The sequence below is a fragment of the Mixophyes fleayi genome, chromosome 1, assembly GCF_038048845.1.
Source record: "Mixophyes fleayi isolate aMixFle1 chromosome 1, aMixFle1.hap1, whole genome shotgun sequence".
In the NCBI taxonomy this organism is placed as follows: domain Eukaryota; kingdom Metazoa; phylum Chordata; class Amphibia; order Anura; family Limnodynastidae; genus Mixophyes; species Mixophyes fleayi.
In genome coordinates, this window is record NC_134402.1 from 193205056 (window position 1) to 193216512 (window position 11457).

At 41.9% G+C, this 11457-nt stretch overlaps 1 protein-coding gene across 2 annotated transcripts in view; it reads right to left on the reverse strand.

Moving 5' to 3' along the window:
• The window catches only part of PIK3R2 (phosphoinositide-3-kinase regulatory subunit 2), a 64986-nt gene extending 58656 nt beyond the window's left edge, over positions 1 to 6330 (reverse strand). For both annotated transcript variants that reach the window (XM_075204694.1, XM_075204693.1), the window contains exon 1: positions 6185 to 6330. The gene's annotated coding sequence lies outside the window, so the exon portion shown is untranslated. The remainder of the gene's footprint in view (positions 1 to 6184) is intronic.
• Between the last annotated feature and the right edge of the window lie 5127 nt (positions 6331 to 11457).

An 11457-nucleotide genomic window follows, 5' to 3' on the forward strand; every position in this document is an offset into this window, starting at 1 on the left:
TTTCTCGCAATCTTATTTTTGATCTTTTAGATACACATAGCGACAGGGAGGGTAGATTTCTTATACTAGTGGGTAAACTGAACAACCTTCCCTGCACGCTAGTGAATATTTACACTCCGAATCAGGACCCACATAAAGTGTGTAGGCACAATACGCTCTCAGGTCCGTAAGGGGGAGCCGATAGTGGGAGGAGACTTTAACATGGTCCTTACCCCTTCCCTGCATAGGTCGGCTCTCCCCAACAGGAAGGATGGGAGGTACTCTAAAGCCTTACAAGATTTCTTGAAGCTGCACAACCTGTACGATACATGACAGATCTTGGACCCTTTGGACCAGAGATTATTCCTTTTACTCCCCCATCCACAATACATATTTCCAAACTGACAAGATCCTGCTCAGTCACGACCTAACCCTTAAACTCATTAACTCTAATATTCACTCAATCACATGGTCAGAGCATGCCCCGATTTCATCAGACCTCTTCTCCTTAGTTTCTCGCCCCTCTTCTTTGAGACTTAATGAATCTCTCCTCCACAACTTTAACACGGCAACCCACCTCAAACCCCTCTTATCCAAATATTTTGAAACAAAAGAGTGCCCTGATATTTCACCTGCGACTCTCTGGGATTCTTATAAGGCTATCATCAGAGGTCACATTCTGGCCCTGGCTGCAAGCGCCAAGAGGGAGAGACTAGCTAAAACTATTTGCCTCACTACCTGCCTCCAGCAACTAGAGGAGCAACATAAATCCATTTCAAACCCGGCTATACTTAAACAGATAGTCTATGTAAGAGGCAAACTTAACCTTTTGCTCTCCCACGGAGTGGCCAAAAAGCTAAAATGGCTGAATCAGCATTTTTATAAAAAGGGCGACAAGGCAGATAAGCTCTTGGCCACTTGGCTGCGGACCAGAATCTCAGCCCGCAATCTCCTGGCTATCAGGGACTCATCGGGGGTTCTGGTCTATAATCCATAATCAATCCATTCTGAATTTCAGAAGTATTATTTAAAACTGTACAACCTCCCACAACCCCCCAGCCCCCTTGCCAACCAGAAACAGGCGGAATGTATAGAGCAATTTCTGTAGGATGCCCATCTTCCTAAGCTGACCGTCTTAGTGAACCCATCACCTTAGAGGAGGTGGAGCAAAAAGCTGGCAAGGTACCTGGTTCTGATGGGTTTTCAGCAGCTTATTATAACAAGTTTACAGCTCTTCTGGCACCTGGCCTTTCCACCCTCTTTAACGCTATTCTGAATGGCGCCTTTTGGCCCAAAGAATCCTATCGAACCTCTAACCGCCACAATCCGAGCCTCTGCAGACATAAGGGGGGGTGGAGACGGTGACCCTGGAGAGTAAGCTCTCTCTTTGCTGATGACATAGTCCTCACCCTCCAGCAACCAAGAACATATCTGCCCAACCTATTCAACCTCTTAACAAGATATTGCAATTTATCCGGTTATAAAATGAATATAACAAAATCCAAAGCCCTGTTCCTCAATCTGCTGTAACCTCATCACCCACTTCCAATGGCAAAAGAAAAAATGAAAGCATCTTGGAGTCCCTATACGAGGAGAACTTCCCGCCTCTTTTCCTCAAACCTAAATCTGGCGGTCCCTAATCATATCGTGGCCGGGCAGGATCATCGCGGTGAAAATTACTATTCTCCTCCAACTCTTTTATCTTTTTCAGACACTTTCTGTTAAGATACCTCTGTCCAAATTATATTCTACGCAATGACAGTTAACTAAATTTCTTTGGTGGGGCAGGCCTTTCAGGATCCGACTGGCGCTACTTAAAAAACCTACGAGCCGTGGAGGCAGGGGCTTCCCTGACCTCAAGTCTTATTACTGGGCGGCCCACTTTAGTTCAGTGGTGTCTTCATTTGCTCCTCCCGCTTCTCAACTCATGGGCAGACTTAGAAGCTGCCTAACTCTCCCTGCCTGATGACTTGGGAGACCTTTAAGCGTCATCTTTCTGTCCACTCCAACCCTCTGCCCATCACACCCCTGTGGCATAACACCACCTTTCTTCCGGGTATGTCTTGGTCTTTTTCACGGACATGAACCACAGTGGGTTTTCGATTTGCTGGAAACCTCCTTGAACGGGGAAAGTCCATACCCTATGACACGCTCTGCTGTGAAGTCCCTGACTTTCACCCTCCTATCTATCAATATCTACAGGTTTGGCATCTCCTCCAGTCTCTCCTGTCAGGCAGTCTACCTCACCTCCCCATTTGACACTCTCTGCCTCTCTTCCCCACTGCAGAGAGGTATGATCTCCTCCTTGTATAACCTCCTTTTATAGGATATGCTGCCCCCTGGGAATGCACATGATGGAGAGGGACCTGCACCCCTTCCCCAGAAGAGGACTGTTGGGAAACCATCTGATTGAATGTGGCCTCTAGTTCTATATCTACATTAAAGAAAACACATACAAGATTTACTATACATAGTATCTCACACCTGATAGACTCCCAAATATATGTCCGTCTGCTTCTCCTGCCTGCTGGAGAAACTGCGGCCATCGAGGCACACTCACATATCTGGTGGTCGTGTCCTGTCATATCCTCTTTCTGGGACAAGGTTGCGGGTCTCCAATCCTCCATTCTCCAATGGTCTATCAGGAGGATCCGTGGTCCTTCCTCCTCTGCTACAATATACAGGACCTCAATGCTCACTCAGGGAAACTAGCTTCACATTGAGAAATGCGATTCTGCTGAGCTGACGAAATCTTGTCACCTTTCAGCCATTTTGCTCTTTTACAACTTAAAGACAGCTAGTTTGTAGAAGTTATTATTAGCTTGCTGTTTGCAAGGAGTTGCACCCACGACCTTGGAAATGGAAGACAGGAGGATAAAGCATACCCTTCCCTCCCCCCTTTCACTACATCCCTTTAATTTCCATAGTTTTATCTACCCCCGTCCCCCCTTTTTTTTTCCTCATTGTTACCTTGTTTTACTGCAATTTGTAATTTTACTATGGAAAGTGACACTGGTTGATATTTGTATTTTTAATGTTTCATTCACGTTTATTGTCACTTGTGTTTATATAATAAAAAAAATTGAATTAAGAAAAAAAGGCATAATACAGGAGAGGGGTAAGGAACAGGACATACTGCAGGGGCATAAGAATGAGTCAGTGTGACAGGGCTAAAACTGATGAAAGAGAGAATGGTGTAGCAGGAACTAGTGTAGCTAACAAGTAAAGAAGGAATCTAGGAAGAAGGAAAGAAAGATTTTTATGGAGATGCTAGGAGATTAGTTAGCATAGTAAATAGATTAGCGTAGCATAAGGACTGAGAGCACTAGGACTCTAGGTAGCAAACAGAGGACTTGAATACTCAGGAAATGCCATTCTTCACAAGAGGACCAGCAAATCAATTGCCTTTAACTCAGGATTCATCCAAACAGATAAGTGACACTACACAAAATCAAACTGATGTATATCCAACCAAGTAGTTGTTGTTGTTGGCATAATGCAATTATTATTGTTAAGTGCGACCTTATCCCACTCCCTAGAAAACACCTTCACATTCCTAGCCAAACTTTTCCTATGACCCCTAATAAAAGTCACTCATGTAAAAGTATCCAGTTATTGAAAGTCTTGTTTCCGGAATTTCATCTTTCTCTGCGTCTGGAAAGGGGAGGCTCTTGCTTCAGCAAAGTGTAAGGGAGAGCACAAGGGATTCACAATTAGAGTGCAATAAGTACAGCGTGAAAGCAGCACCTAAGCTTATAGAAGACACCAAGATCCCATTAGAGGATACAACAGGTTGCCATTTTATTGGCAAAAGGGGAATATGGGCCTAGACTTCTTGCTGATCCCCATCGAATCTGAATGGTAAGTGCAGAAGGTGTTATATTTAACTTTTGCAAACTTAAACACAAAAGAATTTGCTATTTGGTATTCCCTTGTTTCTTACTATGTGGTGCTTCCACCATGTGGAACTTCTAATATTGCCTGTTTGATGCCTTCATCCTGTGAGCCTATTTATTGTCTGAGAAATTCTAACTGCAGTGTGCTCATATGCTGCGGAATTTGTGGCGCTATATAAATAGCTGATGATGATGCCAGCTTGCCCATGGCAGAATCCCTATCGTTGATGAGATTATACCAAGAAGACTGAGACAATCTCTTGTTGAAGGTTGTTGCTGAGATTGAATGTGACGTATCACTTGTATTATTTTGTCCAGTATCTCTTCTGATAGCGACACCTTGTCCTCTGCTATATATATTTAAACACCCAGGAATCCAGTTGTAACTGAACCAGAAAGTTTTTCTTCCCGTTTATGATCCACCCATAACTTTGCAAGAAAATAATCACTTTGTTCCTGTTTGAGTTATATTTGTTTTACTTTCCTACTACAAAACCATGAACCCCTGTTTTCTGAGCTCTGCCATTAGCAAAACCAGTAATGTGGTGACAAAACCAGAGAAAAACGATGTTACTTTGCTACTGGGCATGTAAGTAGGCATCCTGTAAGTTTATTGATGTCAGAAAATCCTATTGCTTTGATAATGGTATTGTCTCTATACATAAATTCAGGAGCAGGGCCCTCTTTCCTTGTGTGCCCCCTCTACTATTCCATCACCCTCTGTACCTCTTGGCCTGCTTCCCCAGCCCTATTTTCTTAAGCTTCGGCCTACTTCTCGCTGATTTCTACTATCACTTTCACTCATTGTCCCAGTAATAATTTGATTTGCATTACCATGTTACTTGTGTCTGTGTATATTTTTTTGCTTATTTTTTGTTCTTTCTGTATCATGTTGTGTCATGGCTCACTGTTTTTTTTATGTCATGTAAGGCGCTGCGGACCCTTTGTGGCGCCTTATAAATTTAAGATAATAATAATAATAATGATTGATTTAAAATGTGAAGAATGTAGTTTAAATACCTCCTTTCTCCCAGTAAAAGTTAGCCTCAGCTTTTATGCATGTAACCCATATTTCTGCATTTACTTCACAGTAATTATAGCTTCAGTGTTTAATATTACTTAATCATAACATTTCATTCATTGTGCCCACATGACTTTACACTCATTATTGATATTTTTGCCAAAGAAACTCACATAGTAATGGCTATCCCAGAGTCCAAGTAATTATATATATATATATATATATATATATATATATATATATATATATATATATATTATTCCTTTTTAATAAAATATGTTACATTATATGTACAAGGAACTGACATTTATAATATGGTGTTGATATTAGTTAATTTCCAACACAAAAGCAGAACTGGTTCAACCACAGCCAGAATTACACTGTAATTCAATCCAAATGGGCTCAAGGCTTTAAACTCACAGTGCATTGCAGCATTACCAACTGTATACTCACAGAATTGCCTACGTGTGTGAAAAAAAAACTTCAGAGCACATAAATTTAAGTTAATATATGTCCATGTGTCTTGTTACATTTTCCCTCTGTGGTGCTAGCAATGTAAAACGGCAAAGGATGGAATGGGAAGGGGGTTCCATTTATAAAACCCATTTGCACACAAAATGATTCAAATTAATGGCACTCAGCAGGCTGCACAAGAGATATTCATGTATGAAACGGGTGGAACTTTGGCTACTCACACTAGAGATGGGCGCTACTCAAGAGACATTTGTAACAGATTTAACAAATGTATGGCATTTTAGCCGATTAATTTTCTGCTGCTGCGTTCCTGTGCAAGTTTTTTTTTGTTTAATGGATTGCAGTGCTCTACAGGCAAGTGATATCCTCCATCGCTAATTTAGGGCACAATTATTAACATTATTTTTGTACGTATAGCAGTACAAAATGTGCATTTACTAAATCAGTGGGCTGACCAATACCAGAATGATTTTACTGCAAGTAAATGCATTGGCTGTAGATGGTTGTCCGACTCCTGGTTCTGCAGACAAAATCCCGAGTTCTGTTTGCAAACTTACCTAAAAGTAGTACCTGACAACGCTAGAGAATGATATGCATGTATGCGTCAGATTTTTTTCCCATGTTTCTTTTACATGCATAGCAGTCCTAGCGGTGCACGTGTAGCCAGGCCTGGACTGAGCTGGCAGAAAGACCCACTAGTTGCCGTCCCTTCTCGACCCCCTCTGTTGTAACTTTCTACGCTCTAATCATAATTGCCTAAGTACGTCCATATACTTTATTAACTAGCCCAGTATTGAGTCCAGTCGGCTCTTACCGCTCTCTGCTATCCCCGAACCTGCCGATGCATGGTCATTTCCCCCTTTCCTCTCCTGTCCTCCAGCCCTTACACGCCGAGGCTCCCGGGAGCTGCCATGATGCAGCTGGCTGAGGGTGAAAGCCGAGCGCTTCCGGAAACAGCCGACGTGAGGTATCCAGGCAGACACGAGCGTTTACGAATAAATCCGAAGCATGTCTTAAAAAAAAAAAAGCAGCATTAATAAACCCCAAACATTTAATATCGCTGTGCCGAATCCGAATGAGAAAAACCAAAGCGCAGCGACATTATTACGTCATTTAAAATGAACTCGGTGTTATGGCAGCTTGAAAGCAGCATGGCGCAGCGTCATAGTTCCCACTGCCACACTTTTTTTTTAGGGATTTGCCCCCTATTATTTTCCAATATCACACATATACTTGTCAGTAGTCCATGTATTAAGTATACTGGACTCAATTTTACTGTTACTACTATATATTGTTGGGGATTTTTTATTTATGATTTATTATTTACGATGCAAAAATAATACTATATCCAACTCTAAAAATATAATGGTACTTGTAGTGCATGAAGGATACAAATGATTATAAAGCTCAACTACAACCACCACAAGGCATACACATCATTTTTGCAAATACAATGGTCAGTGACACATCACTGCTGAGCAGGTGCAAAACTACATTATCGGGAATGTGTAGGTGGAGATGTAGCTTCTACAACCCCCATCATGATGTGTCTTAAACGTGTTCATAATGTTATTTTATTGTATTCTAAATAATCACTTTTTGGAACTATATACTAATAAACATAATGTCCAAGTGAAATATAAATAGTTGCAGCTAGTAAGTAAATGCATTTTATTACTATTATCACCTTTTATTTATGATTCACCACAAGGCTTCTGCAGCAACATACATAAGGGGTTAGAACTAGAGACGAGCGCACTCGGATTTCTGAAATCCGAGCCCACCCGAACGTTACAGATCCGGGTATTCCCGCCAATTGCAAAACTGAAACCGAGGCTCTGAGTCATAATCCCGCTGTCGGATCTCGCGATACTCGGATCCTATAAATTCCCCGCTAGTCGCCGCCATCTTCACTCGGGCATTGATCAGGGTAGAGGGAGGGTGTGTTAGGTAGTCCTCTGTCCTGCTATATCGCGTGCTGTTCAGTTCTGTGCTGTGCTGTGCTCTGTGTTCTGCTCAGTCCAGTGCTGCTGGGTCCTGTGCTGTGTCCTGTTCAGTCCAGTGGTGCTGTGTCCTGTGCTCTGTCCTTCTGAGTTCAGTGGTGCTGCTGGGTCCTGTGCTGTGTCCTGTTCAGTCCAGTGGTGCTGTGTCCTGTGCTCTGTCCTTCTGAGTTCTGTGGTGCTGCTGGGTCCTGTGCTGTGTCCTGTTCAGTCCAGTGGTGCTGTGTCCTGTGCTCTGTCCTTCTGAGTTCAGTGGTGCTGCTGGGTCCTGTGCTGTGTCCTGTTCAGTCCAGTGGTGCTGTGTCCTGTGCTCTGTCCATCTAAGGGCATTGTTATTTCCCCATTATTCCCAAATTATAAAAAATTTCAAAAAAAGTTCTAAAAAAAATTACCAAAAAAGTAATTATAAAAAAAAAAAATATCCCAAAAACAATCCTGCAGTATAAGTCCATTGGTACTGCTATATTACAAAGTTCACTGATACAGCAGTATAAGTCTAGTGGTACTGCTATATTACAAAGTTCACTCATTCTGCAGTATAAGTCCATTGGTACTGCAATATTACAAAGTTCACTCATTCTGCAGTATAAGTCCAGTGGTACTGCAATATTACAAAGTTCACTCATTCTGCAGTATAAGTCCATTGGTACCGCTATATTACAAAGTTCACTCATTCTGCAGTATAAGTCCATTGGTACCGCTATATTACAAAGTTCACTCATTCTGCAGTATAAGTCCAGTGGTACTGCAATATTACAAAGTTCACTCATTCTGCAGTATAAGTCCAGTGGTACTGCAATATTACAAAGTTCACTCATTCTGCAGTATAAGTCCAGTAGTACTGCAATATTACAAAGTTCACTCATTCTGCAGTATAAGTCCATTGGTACTGCAATATTACAAAGTTCACACATTCTGCAGTATAAGTCCATTGGTACTGCTATATTACAAAGTTCACTCATTCTGCAGTATAAGTCCATTGGTACTGCAATATTACAAAGTTCACTCATTCTGCAGTATAAGTCCAGTGGTACTGCAATATTACAAAGTTCACTCATTCTGCAGTATAAGTCCAGTGGTACTGCAATATTACAAAGTTCACTGATTCTGCAGTATAAGTCCATTGGTACTGCTATATTACAAAGTTCACTCATTCTGCAGTATAAGTCCAGTGGTACTGCTATATTACAAAGTTCACTGATTCAGCAGTATAAGTCCATTGTTGTTACTGCCATATTACAAATTTCACTCATTCTGCAGTATAAGTCCAGTGGTACTGCTGTATAACTCCAGTCCAGTGGTACTCTCCTGTGCCGCATATAATTTTTAAAGGCTTTGCCGAGTGTGTGTGGCTTCGGGGTACACTCTCTTGTGCTACATATAATGCAGAACAAAAATTTGGAGGATAAAGTAGGGAAAGATCAAGACCCACTTTCTCCTAATGCTGAAAGCTGCTGCCACTAGTCACGACATAGACGATGAAATGCCATCAACGTTGTCTGGCAAGCCCAATGCCCAATCTCCTAGTACAGGGCATGTAAAATCCAAAAAGCCCAAGTTCAGTAAAAGTAGCAAAAAGAGAAACTTAAAATCATCTGAGGAGAAACGTAAAAGTTGCCAATATGCCATTTAGGACACGCAGTGGCAAGGAACGGATTAGGCCCTGGCCCGTGTTCATGACTAGTGGTTCAGCTTCACCCAAGGAGCTAAGCCCTCCTCCCCCCCCCTACAAAAAATTTAAGAGAGTTATGCTGTCAGCAACAACACAGCAAACAACTCTGCCTTCTAAAGAGAAATTATCACAAATCCCCAAGGCGAGTCCAAGGGTGTTGGTGGTTGCGAAGCCTGACCTTCCCATCACTGTACGGGAAGAGGTGGCTCCTTCCACCATTTGCAGCACGCCCTCTGCATATGCTGGAAGGATCACCCACAGTCCAGTTACAGATTTGGCTAATGAAGGTGTGAATGTTGTACACCGGGAGGAGGATATTGATGTAGCTGGCGCTGAGGACGATGTTGATGATTATGATGCAGACAGATACCAAATTGCCTTTCTCAATTTCTATTTATATTCTAGATTATATAACGGCTGAATAGTTTTCTATTTTACTCCTAGTGGAGAGGGGATCTGATGCAGACAAATACCAAACTGCCTTTGTCCATTTCTTTGTATATTTGAATTTCTAGTTCTACAGTCTATGCAGGCTGCTTTTTTTATATTCAACTACAAGTGTAGGACGGGGGGGGGGGCATAGATAGCCACCAAAGTAACGTGGTCCATTTAATTTCACTTTCTAGCTCCCCAGTCTGTGCAGCCTGCTTTTTTTTATCTTCAAAGTATTTACAAGCCTTGCAATCTAAATTAACAAGAGGTAGTGACGTGCTAGAACTCCACCCTCTATATGCTGCAGAGGATGGAGGAGCATCAAAAGGCCATTCAAGCCTACACAGCTACCTACGACATAGGAAAAGGAGTGGGGATGCACCTGAGTCAAGCGCACTGGAGAATGATTTCCGTGTTGTGCAAGGTTCTGCAGCCATTTGAACTTGCCACACGAGAAGTCAGTTCCGACACTGCCAGCTTGAGTCAGGTGATTCCCCTGATCAGGCTTTTGCAGAAGCAGCTGGAGAAAGTGAGGGAGGAGCTGGTAAACCATTACGATTCCACCAAGCATGTAGCTCTTGTGGATGAAGCCCTTCGTACGCTTTGCCAGGATCCGAGGGTGGTCAGTCTTTTAAAGTCAGAGGAATACATTCTGGCCACCGTGCTCGATCCTCGGATTAAAGCGTATGTTGTGTCTCTGTTTCCGGCGGACACAAGTCTACAGCGGTGCAAAGACCTGCTGGTCAGGAGATTGTCCTCTGAAGAGGACATTGACATGCCCACAGCTCCACCTTCATTTTCATCACTGTTTGTGCAGTTCCAAAAAAGAGGAACTGCCATTTCTATTGCTACCTTCTTTCTTTCTGTATTTCCTGTGTCCTGTGGTCTGTTCTGCTAAGGGCATTGTTATTTCCAAGTTATCCAAAAGTTCTAAAAAAACAAATTTAAATTTATAAAAAAAAAAAAAAAAAAAATTCAAAAAATTATTGGAAAAAAATATTACAAAATTTTAAAAAATCTAGCTTGTGCTGCTATTTAAAAGTCTAACTACGATCATTCACTGTTGCTGTACCCAAAAATAATAGGTACTGCTATTAAAGTACAGTCCAGTGGTACTCTCCTGTGCCGCAGATAATTTGTAAAAGCTTTGCTGAGTGTGTGTAGTTATGTATCACAGGTTTTAAGAAGAGGCACAACACTGACAACCTGTTAGAGAAACTGAGGGAAATAATCTCTCTGTGGCTCACCCCACTTAGACTCTCCTGGGGATTCGAATAACTGCCATTTCTAGTACTACCTTCTTTCTTTCTATATTTAAAAAAAACCCAAAACTGTCATTTCTATTACTACGTTAATTGTTTGTGCAGTTACAAAAAAGAGGAACTGCGCCCTTAACTGCTATGTTGGTTTTAGACGTCCATCCGGTGTCCGCCATCTGTGGACTGGAATTCAGACCAGTTGAGGGTTTTATTATTATATTGTGGCCCCGGTACCAGTCCAGATACTTTTTTGGTGGAATTCTGACAAGTTGAGGGATTTTTTATTATATTGTGGGGACCACTCCACTACGCAGTCCAGATACTTTTTTGGTTGAATTCAGACAGTTGAAGGATTTTTTATTATATTGTGGGGACCACTCCACTACGCAGTCCAGATACTTGTTTGGTGGAATTCAGAACAATTGTTTTTTTTTTATTATATTGTGGGAACCACTCCACTACGCAGTCCAGATACTTTTTTGGTGGAATTCAGACCAGTTGAGGGTTTTTTTATTATATTGTGGGGACCACTCCACCATGCAGTCCAGATACTTTTTTGGTGGAATTCAGACCAGTTGAGGGTTTTTTTATTATATTGTGGGGACCACTCCACCATGCAGTCCAGATACTTTTTTGGTGGAATTCAGACCAGTTGAGGGATTTTTTTTATTATATTGTGGGGACCACTCCACCATGCAGTCCAGAAACTTTTTTGGTGGAATTG